The sequence below is a fragment of the Nyctereutes procyonoides genome, unplaced genomic scaffold (assembly GCF_905146905.1).
Source record: "Nyctereutes procyonoides isolate TBG_1078 unplaced genomic scaffold, NYPRO_anot_genome, whole genome shotgun sequence".
Classification (NCBI taxonomy): Eukaryota; Metazoa; Chordata; class Mammalia; order Carnivora; family Canidae; genus Nyctereutes; species Nyctereutes procyonoides.
The window spans coordinates 49,627,220-49,649,906 of NW_026575046.1; the positions used below are offsets into that span (position 1 = coordinate 49,627,220).

Below are 22,687 nucleotides of genomic sequence, written 5' to 3' on the forward strand. Positions count from 1 at the left end.
CCTTTTGTAATTACTAAGTATTTTATGGAAACATAATAAAAGAATATGCAAATACCTTGTACATCATCAGTATAGAATATTTTAAAGTAGTGGATTGATCAGATCTGCATTTTGGAAAGAATCTGATGTTATTTTGTGCAAATATTTGGAATGGAGGGCAAGACAGCAAGTAAAATCTAGAGATTCTAAAAGGATCCAAGTGAAATGGGAGTAAATGGGAGTAGCAGAGTGGGTGGAGCAGAGACAAAGATTTGCTAGGGGATAAGAAAGATGATCCCAAGTTCTGAAAATGAGTAGATAAGAAAGAAGGAAGTCAAGAGAAGAACTGGTTTTATGAAGCTACTGAGTTTTATTTTGGCATGTTGAATTTTAGCTGTAGTGAGGTATTTAGGGTATTTGGAAGTGTCTTATTTGAGCTAGTGTGCAGTCTATGCTACATGGAAGTCATAAATAGTTGTGGTAGTAGGTGTGCATGAAAACCTCAATATGAGGATGGAGTGGGAGGACAGGACTGAGAACGCAGTGTTGATGATGTCTAGGATGAAGAGGAATTCTCAGTTCAAAGAGGGATTCTAGGAGCTTAATCAGAAGTAATGAGGGGGCAGAGAGGGGTACAAGTGAAGCAGGAGATTAGAAGCTTGGCAGTTCAAAGGGTTGCAGTGGCCTTGTTCAGTGAGAATACAGGGGTACAAAAAAATAGGAGTATAGAAATATGTTAGCTAGGAACAATTCAAAAGTTTCAACACCTAGGACTAAAGCAGAAATGCCAAGTGATGACATTATCCAAAGCAATAACCCTGCTTATGAGTGGCATGAAGTGGCCTGGAGATAAAGGCCTATGATAGAGTGTTTTTGCGACCAGTTTCTATAGATGGAGCTGTTGAAGTCATCAAGATTATTAGCGGGAGCTGGAATGGAGAAGAAAAATATGACTTACACATTGAATCTGTTAGAAGCTTTTTATGGTGACTAGAGAAAGTAAAAGTTACCAAAAAGTAAATACAGGGAATGGCTAACTGTTGCTTTGCAATCCTAGAAACGTTAAGTTATTTCAATGACTATTGACCATGACATTTTATCTTAACAAGATTCAATTTTGTCATCTTTTATTTAGGATTAACCTCTCTTTGGATCTGTTTACCAAAGAAGATTGTGAAGAGTTTAAAGGTGGAACTTTAAATTGAATTATAATTATATGTTAATTTTGGTGTGTTTTGTTGGAATTGGGACTTTCATAGTTGAATAGAAAAACTACCCTTATTATAAATTAATAGTATTTCTTTGCAAGTTAATACAGATTTTTGTTAAATATTGTTATGTGCACATGAGTGTTATGCAAGTGTTATTCAAGTGTGAATTAATACCCCATATTCTTTTAAGTTACTCTTATTCATAAAATTTAAATTGAAATAGTAATATAATTGTAGGCATTTACAATTGCCATTTTTCCCTTTTATTAATGCATCTGCAACCATCACTTTATCCTTCTTTTAGATGTAAATGCTTTAAATTAAACTTGGATTCCATTTAAATTATTTTTGGTTTCCTTCTTTTTTTCTAAATTTCTCAATTGCTTTATGACAAAAATCTACAATTTACATAGTGATGGCTATTTTGAGTGTTAAAACTAATGGTTAGTTAAGCCATCTTTTCGTCCTAAGGAAAATTAGAAAATTTGTGCAAATTCTAAATTGTAACATGGAATATTTTAGGAAAATTTAAGGGCAAAGATCAGAGGAAACATTCTTCTCCTTTCCAGACCCCTCAATAATATTATTTTTTCATCAATGAATGAGAGACTTAGAACTCTGAAAAGAATTCATAAATATTTCTCAGTGAAGTCTCATTGTTTTCTACTCAACTATTCCAAAGACCATTTTTTTCTGCTTTTTGTTGATGCAGTCTCTCTCCCTAAATTGTATCATAAGCCTAGGTAGAACTGAAAACTTAGGAGAAAAAGACAAAAAGAAGTTTGCCCATGATAAAGGCAAGTAAAACAAAATAAAACAGAAAAACCCCACATGCATCCTGAATTCTTTACCATAAAAATCAAAGCACAGTCTGGTAAACCTCTTTGGTTCTAGAGGCAGTACATTCCTCACCTAGAAATATTGGCCAAACCCATGTATTAGGTGACACAGAAAGTTGCCAACTTTGAGTGGGACCCAGTGCAGGAAAGGGCTCGGCAGTAGGTCCAGTCCAACATGTAAGCAGGCCTGCTGCTTGTGTCTTCTGACTTAGAAGACCCGGTGGTGTTGGATATACCATTAGTGGGAAAAGATGTGGTATAAAGCTTATGGAAAGCCAAACACAGACTTCATGATGGAATTATAAATCAAGGCCATGCTGTCCACAGCATAAAATTAAATGCCATGTGAGAGATAGTTTTGATATGTTTGGGGGCTCTGGTGGAGACAGATTGCTTCGCCATGAGGCAAATAAATAAACTTCCTGCAGCAGACTGTCTGAAATGGAAATAGTACATCTAGGAAGGAAGACTTCCCAGTAGAAAGTTCCTAAGTGGGAACCAAACAGCACAAGCAGACTATGTGAACAGGTTGTCCAATCCTCAGGTCACTCACATCAGTTATATTAGCTCCCTTCCTCCTGCTTGCACCTATGGCCATATGAGCAGTCTCCTACAATAAGAAGAAAAAGGAGGAAAAGTCTGAGCTTTGGTTTATGAATGGATTGGTTCGATTGTGGGTTCAATTGGTTCAATTGTGGGTGCCGCAATGGTGGCAGTACTATGACCATGTTCCAGATTGGCCCAGAAAGCACTGGAAAGGGAAAAGGATGGAATTGCAAGCCCCATACCTAGTCATCCACTTTGTGTGATAGGAGGAATGGCTCAGTGAGAATCTATGTGGATTCCTGGGCCAATGGCTTGGCCATTTTATCTGGGGCCTGTTAGGAAAAACTGGTATAATGGAGACAAAAAGTAAGATATAGAGTAGAGGCACAGATTTTCCCATATGTCCTTTCCCATATGTATGAGCATATGGGAAAGGACACAAAGTGTGAAGATTTTTGTATTACATGCTAACATTCGTAAGAAGAGACACTAAACAACTGAGTAGACAGAATAATGAACAGTTAGTTGATGTTAGCTACCTGTCATCCTCCAGCTACCAAAGAACTTGAGTGTCTTTCTGTTTTCAATTTCTTTAATTTCAGTTATTATTTTTTCCTTATGCTTGCTTTTTTTGTTTATTTATTTATAGATTCTTAAACTGGAGGCTTAATTACTGATTTTAGACTTTTCCTCTCCTAATGTATGCATTTAGTGCCATAATCTTCTCAGCACTGCTTTAATATGTTGCATTTTCATTTTTTAATTTAATTATAAAATTATCTATTCTTTAGGTTCTATCAGTCTTTTCTTTACATACTTTGTATATTATTTGGTGCACTCATATTTAGTATTGCTGTGTGTTCCTGGTAGATTGACCTTTTATCATTATAATGTTCCTCTCGGTTTCTGGTTATTTTCTTTGCTCTTTAGTCTACTTGATAGGGTCATAATATAATTATTTCTACTTTATTTTAATTAATACATCTTTTCTACCCTTTGACTTTTTTTTAACCCTTTGACTTTCAATTTGCCTGCATCATTCATTACATTTGAAATGTTGCTTGTATGCAGCATATAATTTGGTTGTATTTTTTAATCCACTTGATCAATCTTTCAATTGATATATTTGTACTAGTTACATTTAATGTAGTTCTTGATGTATGAAGGTTTGACTTTTCCATTTTATTTTATGTTTTCTGTTCCTTTCTCATTTCTGTTTTTTTCCTACCTTCCTGCTCCTCAAGTGATCTCCATTGACACTTGAATCACTAAAGAGAAGGGTGGTCAGAGGAGTGTGGGAAGAATAGAAGGCTCATTACTTGCTAGTGGGGTTAAAAATTCTACTTAAGGGCAGCCCGGGTGGCTCAGCGGTTTAGCTCTGCCTTCAGCCCAGGGTGTGATACTGGAGTTCTGGGATCGAGTCCCACGTCAGGCTCCCTGCATGGAGCCTGCTTTTCCCTCTGCCTGTGTCTCTACCTCTCTGTCTCTCTATTTCTCATGAATAAATAAATAAAATCTTAAAAAAAAAATTCTACTTGACCTTTTCTGACATAATCCCATTGGGGATTGGGTTGAGGGTATGAGGGTGCACTTCAATTCAGGGGAAAAGTGGAAGTCTGGGGTCCCCACTCAGGCTTTGCTGCCATAAGTGTTGTTTGGGATCCATTTTTTTCTGTGGTGTTTGCCTGGAGAAGAGAAGTTATTACAATTTTCTGTCTTTCTAGGCTATACTTTTTCAGATGAAGCAGGCTTTTATTGAGACTTTTTTATTTGTGCCCATTGGCATTTCCAGGCTACTGGCTTTCCTACCTGCAAGTCTGGGGTACATATTTGAGACTAAAAACCAAAACAAAACCACAGGAATTTACCACTGTGTTGTTCCTTGGGTTCTGAGGTCCTTAGCTGATTTGTCTTCTTCTTTACACATTTCAGGGTCTTTTTATGTTTGTTTTATATAATATCCAAGGCTTTTCGTTTTTAATACTTAGAGAAAAGTGTATCTATTTTATTTTCTTAGAAGCACAAGTTTCAGTTAATATTTTAAAAGGAAATGTACAAAGGCAATTCAGTGAAGGAAAGTCTTTTCAATAAAGTGCTGAAATAACTGGATATCCATGTGCAAAATTATGAACCTCTACATAAATCTCATATAAAAGAATAACTCAGAATGGATCATACATATAAATGTAAAGTGTGAAATCATAAAATGTTAGAAGAAAATGTAGGAGAAAGTCTTGATGATATAGGATTAAGCAAAGAGTTCAAAGTGGATAAGTTTGGTTTCATCAAATAAAAAAATACAGAAATATTTATAACATCTTTATTTCTAAGAGCCAAAAGTTGAAAACAACTCAGATATCCTTCAGTGGATGAATAATTAAAGTGTTCTCCATATCATGGAATACTACTCAGCAATAAAAAGGAGCACCCTATATGGATACACACAAAAACCCGAACGAATCCCCAGAAGATTGTTGAGTGAAAAAAGCCAATCACAAAATACTGTATTGTTCAATTTATGTAGCATTCTTGAAATGGGAAAATTTTAGAAATAAAGAACAGGTTAGTGGTTTCCAGGGTTTTAGGAGGGGGTGGGGCTTGAAAAAAGTTCATGAAGCTATAATAAGGTGAATTATATTGATTGATTATAAAATTTTAAGCAAGCCTTGCTTTCCTGAAACAAACCCTGCTTGTCTGTGATGTAATATATTTTTTATGTATTATTGGGATTGATTTGCTGTATTCTGTAGAAGATTTTTACCCTTATATTTGTGAAGGATATTGATTTATAGTGTTTTTAATTGTAATTTTTGCCTGATTTTAATATCAAGGTAATGCTGTTCTCATGCAATGTTATTAGGTGCATACACAGATATAGGTCATTGTTGTGACCTATGATAAAGGCCAAATTGAAAACTTTATAATTAGGTAATGTCTTTCTGTATTCTTGGTAATATTCCTTGTTCTGAGGTCTACTTTGGTATTAACATAAGTATGTCAGCCTTTTTTGATTAGCACTTGCATGGTATATCCTTTTCCATTCTATTTTAACATGTCTGTGTTTGTATTCACGGTTTATTTCTTGTAGAAGCCTATATTGTTTTTAAAATCCTATGTGGCAAATTTTGCCTTTTAATTGTTATGTTTAGATTATTTACAGTAAATGCAATTATTGATATGGTTGGATTAAAGTCTGTCACTTAGATTGCTATTTTCTGTTGATTCTATCTCTTTTGGTTCTTTTTGTTTGATTTTTCTTTTGGATAGGGTATTTTTTTTTACTCCATTTTATCTAAACTATTAGCTTAGGTATTAGTTATCTATTGCTACACAACCAAAACTTAGTTATTTAAAACCACACACCTTTATTGTATCATAGTTTCTATGAGTCAAGAATATAGACCCAGCTAAACTGAATCCTCTCCTTCATGGTCTCTGCCAAGGCTTCAAAGTATCAGCTTCGTATCTCTAAGTCTTATATGAAATTGTAACTGGAGAAAGATCTACTTTCAATTTTACTCAGTGGCTATTGGCAACATTTAGTATCTTGCTAGCTATTGGCTCACGGCAACCCTCAGTTTCTTGCCATTTGGGCCTCTAAAATAATGGGAGTCTGTAGCAATGTGGAAGTCATAGTCTTTTAGAGACAAATCAAGAAAGTAATATTCCATTACTTTTGTCAAATAATATGTTGACAGATTAGTTTGAAGCATGTCACTAGTTTCCTCCTGTATTCAAGGGGAAGCAATTACATGAAAACGCGCTTATAGAAGAGATCATTAGGGGCCATCTTAGAAGTCTGTCTACCACAGCTTATTCTATATTACGTCTTAAAAAAAATTAGTGTTTTGGGACGCCTGGGTGGCTCAGTGGTTGAGCAGCTGCCTTCAGCTTGGGATGTGATCCTGGAGTCCTGGGATCAAGTCCCACATCAGACTCCTTGCAGGGAGCCTGCTTCTCCCTCTGCTTATGTCTCTGCCTCTCTCCCTGTGTCTCTCATGAATAAATAAAATCTTAAAAAAATATAAAATAGGGCACCTGGGTGGCTTAGTGGTTGAGTGTCTGCCTTCAGTTTAGGTTGTGATCCTGGGGTCCTGGGATCAAGTCCCACATCAGGCTACCCACAGGGAGCCTGCTTCTCCCTCTGCCTGTGTCTCTGCCTCTCTCTTGTGTCTTTCATGAATAAAATAAAAATCTTTAAATAAAATAAAATTTAAAAAATAGTGTTTAAAATGTCTATACTACCCAAAGCAATCTACACATTGAATCCAATCCCTATCAAAATACTGCCAATTTTTTTTTCACAGAGCTAGAGCAAACAATCCTACATGGAACCACAAAAGACCCCAAATAGTCAAAGCAATTCTGAAAAAGAAAAGCAAAGCTGGAGGCATGACAATTCTGGACTTCAAGCTATATTGCAAAGCTATAGTCATCAAGACAGTATGGTACTTGCACAAAAACACACATAGATTGATGGAACAGAATAGAGAAACAAGAAATGGGCTCACAACTGTATGGTAACTAATCTTCAACAAAGCAGGAAATAATATCCAATGGAAAAAAGACAGTCTCTTCAACAAATGGTGTTGGGAAAACTGGACAGCAACATACAGAAGAATGAAACTGGACCACTTTATTATATCCTACACAAAAAAATTAAAAATGGATGAAAAACCTAAGTGTGAGATGGGAAACCATCAAAATCCTAGAGGAGAGGCAGTGGCGATGGTGGCGGTGAGAGGATGAACAACAAGTTCGATGCATTGAAAGATGACAGTGGGGACCATGATCAGAATGAAGAAAACAGCACATAGAAAGATGGTGAGAAGGAAAAAACGGAACGAGACAAAAGTCAGGGCAGCAGTAAGAGGAAGGCTGTTGTCCCTGGGCCAGCAGAGCATCCCCTGCAGTACAACTATACTTTCTGGTACTCCAGAAGAACCCTCGGCCGTCCCACCAGCTCACAGAGCTATGAACAGAATATCAAACAGATCGACACCTTTGCCTCTGTGGAGCAGTTCTGGAGGTTTTATAGCCACATGGTACGTCCCGGGGACCTGACAGGCCACAGTGACTTCTGTCTCTTCAAAGAAGGAATTAAGCCCATGTGGGAGGATGATGCAAATAAAAATGGTGGCAAGTGGATTATTCGACTGCGGAAGGGCTTGGCATCCCATTGCTGGGAGAATCTCATCCTGGCCATGTTGGGGGAACAGTTCATGGTTGGGGAGGAGATCTGTGGGGCTGTGGTCTCTGTCTGGTTTCAGGAGGACATTATTTCAATATGGAATAAGACTTCCAGTGACCAAGCAACCACAGCCCACATCTGGGATACCCTTCGGCGAGTGCTTAACCTACTTCCCAACACCATTATGGAGTACAAAACCCACACCGATAGCATCAAAATGCCAGGCAGGCTGGGCCCCCAAAGGCTCCTTTTTCAAAACCTCTGGAAGCCGCAGTTGAATGTGCCATGACCCTCTCCCTCTCTGGATGGCACCATCATTGAAGCTGGCATCATCGGAGTCTCTTGTTCTGTTGGCATGCTACCTGGAAGATCCTTCTGTCCTGGACAAGAGGAATTGGAAGAGCATTTTATGTTTTAAGAACAGGCTGATACACAGCAGCTACAACAACAGCTGAGATCAATAAATGGTGCTAAACTAAATAAAAAAAAAATTCCTAGAGGAGAACATAGGTAGCAACCTCTTTGACCTTGCTTGGGTCAGCTGTTAACAACTTCTTACTAGACACATCACTGAAGACAATGGAGACAAAAGCAAAAATGAACTATTGGGACTTCGTTAAGATAAAAGGCTTCTGCACAGCGAAGGAAACAATCAACAAAACTAAAAGTCAACTGAATGGAAGAAAATTGCAAATGATATAACTGATAAAGGGTTACTATCTAAAATCTATAAATAACTTAACAAACTCAACACACAGAAAACAAGTAATCCAGTTAAAAAATGGGCCAAAGATGTGAATAGACATTTTCCCAAAGAAGACATCCAGATGGCTAATAGACACATGAAAGGATGCTCAATATAATTCATCATCATGGAAATACAAATCAATATCATGGTAAGACACCACTTCACACCTGTCTGAATGGCTAAAATTAGCAACACGAGAAACAACAGGTGTTGGCAAGGGTGTGGAGAAAGGAGAATCCTTATGGTGTTGATGGGAATGAAAACTGGTACAGCCACTCTGGAAAGCAGTATGGAGGTTCCTCAAAAAGCTAAAAATAGTACTCTATGATCCAGCAATTGCACTACTAGGTATTTACCCAAAGGATTCCAAAACACAGACTCAAAGGGGTACATGCACCCCTAAATTTATAACCATTATCAACAATAGCCAAACTGTGGAAAGAGCCCAAATGTCCATCAGCTGATGAGTGGTTAAAGAAGATACACACACACACAATGGAATATTACTCGGCTATCAAAAAGAATGAAATTTTGCCATTTGCAATGACATGGATAGAACTAGAGCGTATTATGCTACGCGAAATAACTCAGAGAAAGACAAATACCAAATGATTTCACTCCTATTTGGAATTTATTAAGAAATAAAACAGGTGAACATATGGGTGGGGAGCAAAGAGAGAGAGAGAGGGAAAACCAAAAGAGACTCAGAGAATAAACAGGGTAGATGGAAGGAGAAGGATAGGGGATGGGCTAGATGGGTGATGGGTATTAAGGAGGGCCCTGGGTGTTGGATGTAAGTGATGAATCACTTCTACTCCTGAAACCAATATTGTGCTGTATGTTAACTACCTAGAATTTAAATTAAAAACTTGAAAAAAGATTAGTGGTCTCTAGAGTTTTCAGTATATTTCTTAAATTATCTGGTCTACCTTCAAGTAATCTTTTAGAGCAATTAAAAATAATTTTAAAATGAATTATATATTTACCTTAATTTATGCCACTCCTAGTGATCTTCATTTATTTGTGGAGATTCATGTTTCTGTCTGCTATCATCCTAACTGGAGAACTTCCTTTAGCATTTCTTGTAGTGCATGTCTGCTGGTAATTATTACTCTTATTTTAATTTCTCTGAAAAAAATTGTTTTTCTTTATTTTTAGAGAGTGTTTTCCCTGTGTAGAACTCTGGGTTAATTTCTTTTTAAGGATGTTAAGACTGACACTCCATTGTCTTCTAGCTTACATAGTTGCTGATGAGAAGTCTGTTGTTTGTTCCTTTGTATGTAAAGTTTCTTTTGTCTTAGGCTGCCTTTAAGAATTTACCTGTTGGGATCCCGGGGTGGTGCAGCGGTTTGGCGCCTGCCTGTGGCCCAGGGCGCGATCCTGGAGACCCGGGATCGAATCCCACGTTAGGTTCCCGGTGCGTGGAGCCTGCTTTTCCCTCTGCCTGTGTCTCTGCCTCTCTCTCTCTGTGTGTGACTATCATAAATAATAAAAAAAAGAATTTACCTGTTTTTGGTCTTCAGCAGTTTGAATATGATGCATCTAAGTTGTTGCAATTTGTTTGTTTTTGTTTTTATCCTTGGTGTTTTTGAACTTTTTGGATATTTGGTTTGGTGTATTTTACTATTTTTGGAAAAATTTGCCATTATCTGTTGAAATATTTCTTCCATTTCATCCATTCTTTCTTCTCCTTTTGGTATTCTAGTTATACATATATTAGACCTTTGATATTGTCCTTCAGCTTGTAAGTGGTCTATTCTGTTTTTTTTCCACATTTTTCTGTATCTTTGTCAGTTTGAGCTATTTTTATTGATTTATCTTCAAGTTTATTAATTCTAGCACTGTTTGAAGTCTACTGATGAGCCCTCAGAGGATATTCTTCACCTCTGTTTACCAGCATTAAAATTTTTTTAATCTAGCATTTTTTTGTTCCTAATATTTTCACTTGATTCTTTCTTATACCTTTAATTTTTCTGATGAAATTTCTCATCTGGTCATGCATGTTGTCAATCTTTTCCACTAGAAATAGGGAAGAAAGATCTGAACAGAACTATGTGCCTTTCCTGTAGTGCTCTTATTTTCATATCCAAGTTTTACACCATGAAGGAGGCTTTCTCTGGCTTTTTGCTCTACCCACAATCTTTCTTGTGAACACCTGGTAAAATATACGGAGAATTATAAGTAAATGAAGATTCTCACATCTCTTGTTTCTGGGCATTCTGTACTCTCACACTGCCTCAAATTCAACTTTTAGCAATCCATTAAATTTTTAGCTGAATTATTCTCACCAACTTGTACAGTGTCTGGTATCTATCCCAGGTAAGCAAGTGCTGACATGCCTGTCTTTCCTTAGCTTTCAAGTAAGTTGATTGTACTGTAACCATAGCACTTTGATGGGTTAAAAAAATTACAGTTTTTGCAGAGATATTCAGCTTTTTTTTTTTTTTGTTAAGATGGGAGTGATGCTTTTTCCAGCTTGGTACATATTACACTGAATCCAGGAATTTGAGCAATTGACTGTTTCTTGACTGTACTTAATTTCATGTCATCATGAAATTTTTTTTAATTTTTATTTATTTATGATAGTCAGAGAGAGAGAGAGAGAGAGAGAGGCAGAGACATAGGCAGAGGGAGAAGCAAGCTCCATGCACCAGGAGCCCGATGTGGGACTCGATCCCGGGTCTCCAGGATCGTGCCCTGGGCCAAAGGCAGGTGCCAAACTGCTGCGCCACCCAGGGATCCCTCATCATGAAATTTTGATCAACATGTCTCTCCTCTGTCAAATTTATGGATCTCAAGGATAGAGATTTCATTAATCATTAGTCTTTGGTTCATGACATTTTCATTGATCAGTGCATGGTCTGCTTTTATTTAGTTATTTTTAATATGCAATAAGCAACTGTGAACTTGCCCCTAAAACACTATCTTGAAAATAAGTTATATCTAATCACATTGTTCAATACCTTCAAACTATCCTCCTTTCCTTTCCTTTCCTTTCCTTTCCTTTCCTTTCCTTTCCTTTCCTTTCCTTTCCTTTCCTTTCCTTTCCTTTCCTTTCCTTTCCTTTCTTTTTTTAAAAGATTTTATTTATTTATTCATGAGAGACAGAGAGAGAGAGAGAGAGAGAGAAAGAGGCAGAGACACAGGCAGAAGCAGGCTCCATGCAGGGAGCCTGACAGGGTACTCAATCCTAGGTCTCCAGGATCAGGCCCCAGGCTGAAGGCAGTGCTAAACCAGTAAGCCACCTGGGCTGCCCACCTCCCTGCCCTTCCTATTCAAGAGAACCATCCTACTGATGCTATGCATATGATTTCTTTCCTTTCCTTTTTATGTAGTTTTATTGTTTTCATATGTCCCTTAAAACTTACATTATAAATCTAGGTGTTTAATTTTCTAACAGGGACATGCAGGATGTAATCTTTTCGGACTTTTAATATTACATTAATATTACATATTATATTGCTAACATTCATACATATTATTGACTTTCATTGTGGTTTATTTTATTCTGCACATTTTAAAGTTAAGTAAAGCATGGGAGAATATCCACATTTCTGGGAATAACACAAATTGAGCCTAGATTTTCTGACTTTTCCTTATTATAAACTCACTGGCCACTTGCTTAATCTGCTTAATTTTATTGATGATAAATGATAATAAACCTAAATTAGTTCTCTGGTTTCTATACCTTTAGAAATCTGATTGTATATATAGAAATACTTTATATTCCTAGAAAAGCTACAGAATGAAATCAAATTAAACTGTAGACTCCTACTTGAAGGACCTGACTTGCTGCTTCATGAAATATACACATTTTACTTATTATATGCTTTCTAAGAATCTGAGTACTAGGAAGATTTTTTTTATATTTCTGGAAGTGCTCCAATAGAATCTAAAATGGCTCCATGTAATTGTCAGTTATCATGTCAGTCTCTCTGTGACCGTAATGTGTCCTCATTGGACCCTATTATTCCAGGAATCTTGTGAAGTTTAGATACATTTTTCAAACAACTTGAAATAGCTTCACTGACTTTGGGTGACTATTAGTCCCAATATTTTAGTATACAAATTATGTAATTTTTTGTTTTCTTTTTAAACAATCACCATGAAATGGGATCTTCTGGATGTCAAGAGACAGAGACCAGCTGAAAATTGAAATTATCCCAGAAAAGACAGTGCCATATAGTTAGCAAATGTGTACTACCCACTCCTGCCTGAAGGTGGGAGTCTTCAATTATATAGCAGTCCAGGGCAGAGGTTGTGGAGGAGCAGTGACATGCAGTCAAAAGTTTCCTGCCTTTGTGAGTCAGGTTCTGGTAGGGCATTCATTTCACTCATTCAATATTTACTTATGTAATAATTATTGAGTACCTATGTTCCAGATTCTGTTCTAGGCCCTGGGGGACCAGAAGTGAACAAAACAGGCAAAAATCTCTGTCTTCAAGGGGAGACAGGTAATAAAATAAATAAACGTTAAAAAAATAGTACAGAGAAAAATAGAGGAGATGAAAGTGTGTCAAGGGATGCAGTGTTAAGTAGGCAGGTGAAGGGAAGGCCTCACACAGAACGTAACGTTTAAGTAAAAATTTGAAGTGAGAAAACTGGACATGCAAATATATGAGGAAAGACCATACGAACATTCTGCATAGAGGCCAATGTTTTAAGCCTGAAGATTGGGGGTGGGGATGGGGGAAAGAGGTCCAGAGGAGTGAGAGATAGAGTATTAGGAAATGAGGTGAGAGGGTAACAGAGACCAGATTATATTGTGCCCACTTTGAGGATTTTGCTTTTCTTCAGAGTTAGATGAAAAACTACTGGATGATTTTGAGCAAAGGATTGACATGAACCAGCTAACATTGAATGGAACAATCTTGGCAACTGTTTTGGGCATGGATTGAGAGGAAGCAAGGGCCTTCTTACCTTATGAGTTGGTGAGGGATGATTTTTCCTCAGTTCTTTAATATAAACATATAAAAATCAAGCAAGTAGGACTTCTCTACAAAAAGGAAATTTTCAAATACTGTAAGTTTTCATTTTTTTGGCAATAGTCCATATTTTTAGAAGGGACACTCACATCCTTTTTACACTTCGTTTAAAAGCAACAGATATGTAAAAAAATGCTAAACATCATTAATCGTCAGGGAAATGCAAATAAAAACCACAATGAAATATCACTTCACATCTGTTAGAATAGCTAAAAGCAAAAAGACAAAATATAACAAGTCAGTGAGCATATGGAGGAAAAAGAACCCTTGTGTACTATTGGTGGGAATGTAAATTGGTACAGCCATTATGGAAAACAGTATGGAGATTCCTCAAAACATTAAAAATAGAACTACTGTAAGATCCAGCAATGCCACTTCTTGGTATATATCCAAAGGAAATGAAATCAGTGTTTCAAATAGATATCTGCTCTCCCATGATCACTGCAGCATTATTCACTATAGCTAAGATGTAGAATACACACATAGAGTTGACCCTTGAACAACATGGGTTTGAACTTCATAGGTCCACTTACACAATTTTTTTTGGATTAATACAGGATAGTACTATAAATGTATTTTGTTTTCCTTATGATTTTCCTAAAATGTTCTTTTTTCCAATTTACTTTATTGTGAGAATACATTATATAACACATATAACATACAAAATATGTGTTAATTGACTTAATGTTATCAGTAAGGCTTCTGGTCAAGAGTAAACTATTAGTACAGTAGCTAAATTTTGGGAGAGTCAAAAGCTATACATAGATTTTTGACTGTTGGGAGGATCAGTGCCCCTAATCCCTGCATTGTCCAAGGGTCAGCTATATGTATGTATGCACATTCATGGAATATTACTCAGTCTTAAGAAGGAAATCCTGGCATATATATAGCAACCTGATCAAACCTGGACAACACTATGCTAAGTGATTAAGCCAGGTTCAGAAAGACACTGCATGGTCTCATTTATATGTGAAATCTAAAGGAGTTGAATCATAGAAGCAGAGAGTAGAATGATGGTGTCCGGGGCAGGGGAGTGGGGGAAATGGAGAGATGCTGGTCAAAGGATACAAAGTTTGCAAAATGATGCAGTTTGCAGTTATGCAAAATGAACATATTCTGGAAACAATGTACAGCATGTTGGTGACTATAGTTAATCATGTTGTACTGTGCATTTGAAATTAATTGAGAATAAGTCTTTTAAAAAATATTTTATTTATTTGAGAGAGAGAGCATGAGTGGAGGGGAGGGCCAGAGGGAGAGGGAGAAGCAGATGCTCTACTGAGCAGGGAGCCCAACAAGGGGCTCAATCCCAGGACCCTAGGCTTATGATCTGAGCTGAAGGCAGACATTTAAGCAACTGGGCCACCCAGGCTCCCTGAGAGTAAATCTTAAATATCTTCATCACATATACAAAAAAAATGGTTGAGGTGATGGATATGTCAGTTTGATTGTGGTGATCATTTTACAATGTATATGCATATTAGCACAGTGTATTTCTTAAACATTTATAATGCATATTAATTATATCTCAGTAAGGTTGGAAGAAAAATAACAATAGATGGTTACAGCCCAATAATCCTTTCTGGTGTTTCAGAGAGGAATAAAAGGAATTTTCTGCAAGGTGTTCCATAACATCCAGTAAACTTATATTCAACTATTTGATTTCACCATATTGGCTAACTTATCTCTCATACACTACTGTTTTTTAAAAAAGCTTGTTTTTTAGAACTCAGTGGATTTTTCCCTCTAGCATAAAATTATTCATTTTTCCTCACTGATTTAAAAATAAATGTTTTGGGGAGATGAGCAAGGAAGTGTTAAGAAAAGAATGAAAATCAGCCCCCCCAAAAAAACCCAGAAGAAAAACCTACAAAAGTTTTTATAATTTTCAGTCTTTTTTATTGAAATATATTTGGCATATAACATTGCAAAAATTTACATTATACAACATGTTAATTTGATACATTTATATATTGTAATATGATTGTCATTGTAGCAATAATTAGCACCTCTGTCAGATTTCATAATTATTCTTTCTTTTAATTTTTAGAAAGGGAGGGGGAGGAGCAAAGAGAGAAGGAGATAGAATCTTAAGCAGGCTCTGTGCCTAGTATGGAGTTTGACATGGGGCTTAATCTCACAACCTCAGGTCAAATCATGACCTGAGCTGGAATCAAGAGTCAGATACTTAACTGACAGAGCAACCCAGGTGTCCCTGTTCTTTTTCTTTCACAGTTGGTATTCAGTCTTTATAGTTTCACATAGTCAAAAATCATGTCTCTACAATTCTGATTCCTCTTTTTATTCAACATTATAAACGTTTCTCATGTCACCAAAAATTCTGAGATCATTTTTAATGACTGCATAATATTTCATCATATGACATAAGCCACAATTTATCCATCTACCCCCTGCTTGTTGATATTTAGGTTGGAAGAACTCAATCCCTACTCTCATTAAGCCATAATTACACAAATAATCATATAATTTTTAAAGAATGCTAGGTATTTCAACATAGAAAAACAGGATCCTAAGGGAATACAATGGGAGTCAAATGTAGTCTGAGGTCTCTTAGGGGAGACTTCTCTGAGAAAGTAATATTTAAGTGACTCTGAAGAAGAATAATAAATTAATTACAGGAATAGGAAAGAGCACTCCCTGAAGAGGGAGTCACAGAGGAAACATCATGTGGAAAGTCTCTGGGATGGGAAGGAGTGTGTTTGGGAGGTCAGGGAAGCTGGAGCATAGCTATAAGGGAATGGTGGCAGGAGGTAAAGCTTGTGGAACAGTCAGGGGACAAATCATAAAGACCCTTTCAGACTAAGTTTTAGATTTTGGCCTTTATCTTTACAAAGGGGAAGGAGGAAGAGGATAGGAGGAGGAGTGGGGGGTGAAAAAAGAAGGAGAAGAAGAAGAAAAAAGCTTCTGAAGAATTCAAGCAAGGAAATAACATTACTAGACTTTCATTTTACAGAAACTGCTTGGACTACAGTATAAAGAATGTATTAGTGGGGAGGAAAACAAGCCAGGAGACTTGTTAGATGAGGAGACAGAATGGACTCAGGAGTCATACAGAGGAGTGAACTGATGTGAGAGATATTTAGGAGGGAGAATGATGAGGACCTGGTGATTAGATATAGAAGTGGGGAATAAGATGTCAAGAATTCTTCTCAGTTTTCTAGTTGTATAATGGATGGATGATGGTATAATTCACCAAGAGGCAACTCAGGGGAGCACATTTGAGTCAGGAGTTCAGTTTTGGATATGTTGAGATTCAAATGCCTGTGAACCATTGAATGGAGATGTCAAGGTGTCAAGATGTCAAGACCACAGTTGTATATATGGGTCTGGAGTCCAGAAGAAATCTCTGTTGCTCAAGATATAAATTTAGGAGTTATCGATATATGAATGGTATTTGAAGTCACAGAATGTGACTGTCAAGTGAGCAAGCCTGAGGGACAACCTAGGATAGAGCCTATGCTGGGTGCTGTGGTGCCCAATTAGATCCTCCTATAGGACTCAAAGACTTTTGCCCCTCGAGTGTTGGCTGGCAGCCATAGCTATCTATTAGCCAGGAATTGCCCTTAGCTGAAGACAGCCACCTTGCCCAAGATCTTGCCATCTTGGAGCAGGGTGTCCACCTGCATCTGAACTCAGGACAACTAAGAGAGGCCATCCCAGCTTCATAGGTACTTGTGAGATTGTCTGAGGGCTTTGTTGAGATTGTATCACAGTTCAAGTTCTCCCTCTGGTCAATCCTGCTTCCTTCCTTTCCTTTCTTCATCCCAAGAATTCCTTAATGAGTTTCCTGCATTCAGAATTCTCAGAATCAGCTTCTGGGGGAACCAGTTCTACAACCAAAACTTTCCACTCAATTGTGAAACATTTTACAACATAGACTGGGAAAACTTTTGTTGGAAAAGACAGATGAATGGATCATTTAACAGGAAAAAGTCCCTTGGAATGCATTTTAAGGACAAATACTTCTAGGCAAACTTAAAACTTTTTTTTAAAAAGGCTTTATTCTTATCAACTTATTTCTAAGTGGATCTCAGACTTAATTGGAAGGATTCTTCATAAGTCATCCTGCTTGAATTAAGCTGATGTCAATTTTAACCCCCAGAGCTTGCCTCCTTTATTTAGAAAGTCTTCTTCATCTGTTTCTAGCCAATCCGGGGAGAAATGTGGGCTGGCCTTTCTGTCATTTGCCTTTTGGCCTCTCTATTGTTCATTTTTCCTTTAAATTAAAAGTAGGCAACATCGTCTTCCCTTTTTAAGAAGAAAGAATCTCATGCTTTTCATAGCTTTCTGACTGCTGTTGTTTGAAATTTAAATATAGAGCTTCTAGCAATAGTATGAGCATAGCTTCCTTTTATGCTGGCCTCTGGGAGATTCTTAGAACAGATTTCTAAAAAGCGTATATTTCTATCACACCATTACATTTTGAATAACATTCTTAAACTGACAACTTAAGAAGATTTATAATGAGACGTTTAAAGTGCTTTTATCATCTCTTTGATTGGAGTTATATCTTATGCATGGAAAGAAAACAAAACATTAAATGCTAAGATATAATGAAAACCTATCACAGAAGCATCACAGATCCTTTGAAACTTATGTATGTAAAGTAATTATTTTCAGATAAAGTATCATTGAGCCCTTTGGGAAAAGACTCTCACTGTATTCACTTTTCTCCCACTATGAATCCTGACAATAGTGTCTCAGGAAATGGAAATAAAATGGGAAAATGTACATCAGTGAAAATAAAGAGGGGTTTAATATCTGATAAATATGGGAGAAATGAGCACCAGGAAAAGGAGGAGAAAAGATGTGATGTGAAAAAAATGATGTGTGCTAATCATTTCATTTTATATGGGAAAATATCAAAAGATGTTGTTCTATTCTTGAGGCCAAGAGATGAATGTTGACTCAAATACGTTTTTGGTATATTAAAAAATAACTGAAGACACAATTTTAAAACATTATATGTGCCTTCCAATTTATTGGAGAAAAAATTTATATAAAAAACAATGAAGGAAATGAAGAAAATCACAAGAAACAATAAACATGACAAGTGTAAGACAATACATGTTATCATAGGACTTAATTTTAAGGAGATAAATTCCATATTAAAAAGGTTACTTATAATGACCTACTTAAGAAATAAAGTCCAATTATAACAGGCTGAGAAGAGCAAATACAAATAATAGAAAAGAGTTTGCATTTGTATTTTAGATAGAGAGGAATTCAAACTACAAGGCACTAAAAAGGACTTAAAGATCATTTTTTTCCATAAAAGCAAAATTCACAACAAGATGTGACATAATGAAGCTATATATCAAATAACATAGCTTTAATGCAAGGAGGAATATCACAACAGTAATAGAAAATAGCAGCACTTATCTTTCATGTCTTTTTTTAAAAAAGATTTATTTATTTGAGAGAGAGAGGGTGAGAGAATGAAGGGAGGGGGGAGGGAGAGAGGGAATCTGAAGGCAGACTCCCTGCTGAACATGGAGCCTCACCGAGGTTCAATTCTATGACTCTGAGATTATGACCTGAGCTGAAACCAAGAGTCAGATGCCCAACTGACTGAGCCAGCCAGGTGCCCCTATCTTTCATTTCTTGACAGATGAAACAAGTGAAAAATCAGGGCATAGAAGATTTAAATATCTTAAGCAACAGATTTGACTTAATAGTTATGTGTAAAAATTGTATGTATTTATATAGAAAATGACTTATTTCCTTAGACTCAGAAAATTTAAAAGAAAGAGTTCATATGTTAGGCCACAAAGAAAATTTACTACATTCTGCATAATAGAAAATTTACATAAGCCACTCTTGAACTACATATAATAAAACTAGAAACAGGTCTCAAAAGATACAAATTTGTAACAATGAAAAGTAAGCATATAGAAATTAAAATAAAACAAATCTATTTCACTGAATAACTCTTGAGTCAGAGAAACAAATATTCAGTTAAAAGATATTTGAAGAATAATAATGAAAAAGCTCTAGTATCAGAGGAAAATGAAAATAATAGCATTAATCCCCCATTCTTCAAACAGGAAGAAAGCAAATCAATAAACTAGATATTTGTTCCAGGAAGTTCAAAAGAGACAAATGAGACATATTTAAGGAAATCAGAAAGAAGAAAAAAAATTAAAAGTATAAATGAGGAAACTAAAAATTGATTAACATAGGAGCTAGATTTTTAAAAAATGTATCTAATAATTGAATAATATGAATAAATATTTGTTTTGCACTTACAGGTATTGTTTTAAGCACTTTGCATATATTAACTCCTTATAATGACCCTATGTAGTAAGTATTAGCAGTATCCTGAATTTATGATGAGGAAACTGAGGCACAGAGAAGTTAAGTAACTTACTCAAGACCAGAAATCTAGCAAGTGACAAAGCTGGGATTTGACCCCAGGCAGTCTGGCTCTAAAGACTGTGTCCTTAATTTCCACAATTATTAAGGAAAATAGTTGCAAACTCATAGAAACAATAAATACCAAGACATTTATAGGTGAAAAAAATGCCTATGACATTATACTAAAAATATGGATGATTTAAAAATATTCTTTATAAGTAACTTATGGTGCAAGACACCTAGAATTGTCACATAATGTTCAAAAGAATAATTATTTCTTTGTTTCATCCAGGACAATGTCAATACACTGTCTTAAGGGTACATTAGTAGGGTAAGGGTGAAGTTGATAAAGTTTAACCTCTTCAGCATGAAATTGTTGTTTTGAGTCATCAGCACTTGTTCTCACTTTTTGGAAATGCTCCCTTCCTTCTTCTAAGAAGTACTTTTGTTCACATTAACCACGTGGTTTGGATGGAAGTTGTCATCTCTTTCAAATTTCATTTTCCTTGTTAGGAGTGGGCTCTGGAGTCTACTAGGGCCCATCAGAGCCCTTCTCTGGGAATTTTGAACTTAGGACCTGAGAGGACAAGTCTCAAATTCTTGTTTGGTATGATGGAGAAGCTTATTTTAGCAATACTTCTAAACTGAGAACAACTAAAATTTTGGCTAAAATAGAAAACAGCTATTTGAAACAATGAGATACTACTCTACAGCTTTGAACTGGCTAAAAGCCAAAACAAGGACAACACTAAATGCTTGTAAGGTTGTGGAGCAACAAGAACTCTCATTCATTACTACTGGAGTTGCAAAATAATACAAATACATTGGAAGAACTTGGCAGTTTTTTACAAAACTGATCATACTCTTCATTCCCTTTCCTTGGTATTTACCCAAATGAATTGAAAACATGTTTACATAAAAACATGTACACACATTTTTTATTTTTATTTTTATTTTTATTTTTTTTTACCGGGGCTGGGGACCGTGCCTGCGCGGCCAGCCCGGCCCCTACACACATGTTTAAAGTAGTCTTATTCATAATTGCTAAAACTTGAAAGCAATCAAGATGTCTTTCATTGAGTAAGTGAATAAATAAATTGTGGTACATTCAAACAATGGAATACTATTCAATGGTAAAAACTAATGAGCAATTAAGTCATGAAAAGACATGAAGGACCCTCAAGTGCATATTGCTAAATGAAAGAGCCTATCTGAAAGGCAATATAATGTATGATTCCAACTATATGACATTCTGAAAAAGGCAAATTTATAATCAATGGTTGGCAGGGGTTTGGAGAGAAGGAGGGAAGGATGAATAGGTAGAGCACAAGGGATTTTTAGGGCTTTGAAATTATTCTGTGTGATATTGTAATGATAAATGTATTATATGCATATCATTAATGGATACATTATACATTCGCCAAAATTAATAGTGTACGATACAAAGTAAACCCTAATGTGTAAACTATGGATTTTACTTAATGATAATATATCAATAGTGGCTCATCAATTGAAATAAGTGTTCCACACTAATGTGAGATGTTAATAATAAGAGAAACTGTATGTGTGTTTGCATAGGGTGGGTGGTGGCAGGAGTATTTGGGAACTTTGCACTTTCAGTTTTTCTGTAAGCCTGAAACTGCTTTAAAAAAATAAAGTGTGTTGATTAAAAATAAGACAAATAAAACAGCTGTTTGAAGGAAAGGGACCAGTGAAGCAAGGACTTGAGGTGCTAGGGTTCTAGAGAGAATTAATAATAGATTTGGGGCAAACCCCAAATTTTCAGTGCTTTCCCCCCTCACACTACTAATTCTTAATGAAATACTTAGAAGCTTAGCAGAAGGCAATGGTCTAGAGCTTTCATCAGTCTCTTGGAGCTGGGGAGACAAACTTTGGAGTTGTTTGCTACAAAAATATCCAGGACTGGAAGGAATAAGATCCTAGAGAAAAGGGAACTGTTGGGAAGAGAGCCCAGTGTTTTCTTCCATATTTTCCTTCAAGATATTTTCTGATTTCTAATCTGTCCTAGAAGCTGATGACCCAAATAGAAAATGGATATGAAGAGGCTAAGAAACTAAATTGAACCTTTGAAGCCTCATGGTGCTACAGAGAAACAACTGGAGGTCAGTGTTTAGCATGGAGGAAGGGCTGATTAACACCCTAGGTTTTCATTTGAGAGCCCCAAGGGACTGTTAAAACCCAAAATAGACCAGATCTTACAAGAACTGAAACCTGGCCTCTAATTACCTCAATCCCTAATTGGATCAAAGTGAATTTGCCCCTATTTAACTACCTGTCTGAATAAAATTAAATTATCTTTTTAGGAAGATTATGTAATTTGCCCCTATTTAACTACCTGTCTGAATAAAATTAAATTATCTTTTTAGGAAGATTATGTAATCTATAATTTTTTCATACATAGTGTAAAATAATTAATAAAAAAATAACAAGCATGTCAGTCAACTAAGAGAGAAGAAAAAGGTAATAGACCCAGATCTATATGTGATCTGGATACTAGAATTATCAAACACAAACTTTAAAATATTTGTGAATTGTATTATTAAGGAAGCAGTGACAAAATGCAAAATATCACCAAAGACCTGAAACCTACAAGAAGAACTATTAAGACTATCTCTAAATAACTAAAATTAACTAACTCAATAGACAATTTACCAGTAAATTGTACAAGTTAAACAACAACAACAAAAAAAAACCCCTCTCATAATAGATTAGAGAATTGAAAGGTAGTTCATATAGAAAATATCTAGGTTAAAGCATAAAGAGGAAAAAGAAAAACAGGTGGACAATAC

At 36.1% G+C, this 22,687-nt stretch overlaps 1 protein-coding gene and 1 pseudogene across 5 annotated transcripts in view; both read left to right on the forward strand.

The window, feature by feature from the left end:
- NSG2 (neuronal vesicle trafficking associated 2) overlaps nt 1-22,687 on the forward strand; it is a 106,696-nt gene that overhangs the window by 21,797 nt on the left and 62,212 nt on the right. The gene's annotated exons all lie outside the window — the stretch shown is intronic.
- On the forward strand, nt 7,300-8,216 carry LOC129509645 (eukaryotic translation initiation factor 4E type 2-like; annotated as a pseudogene).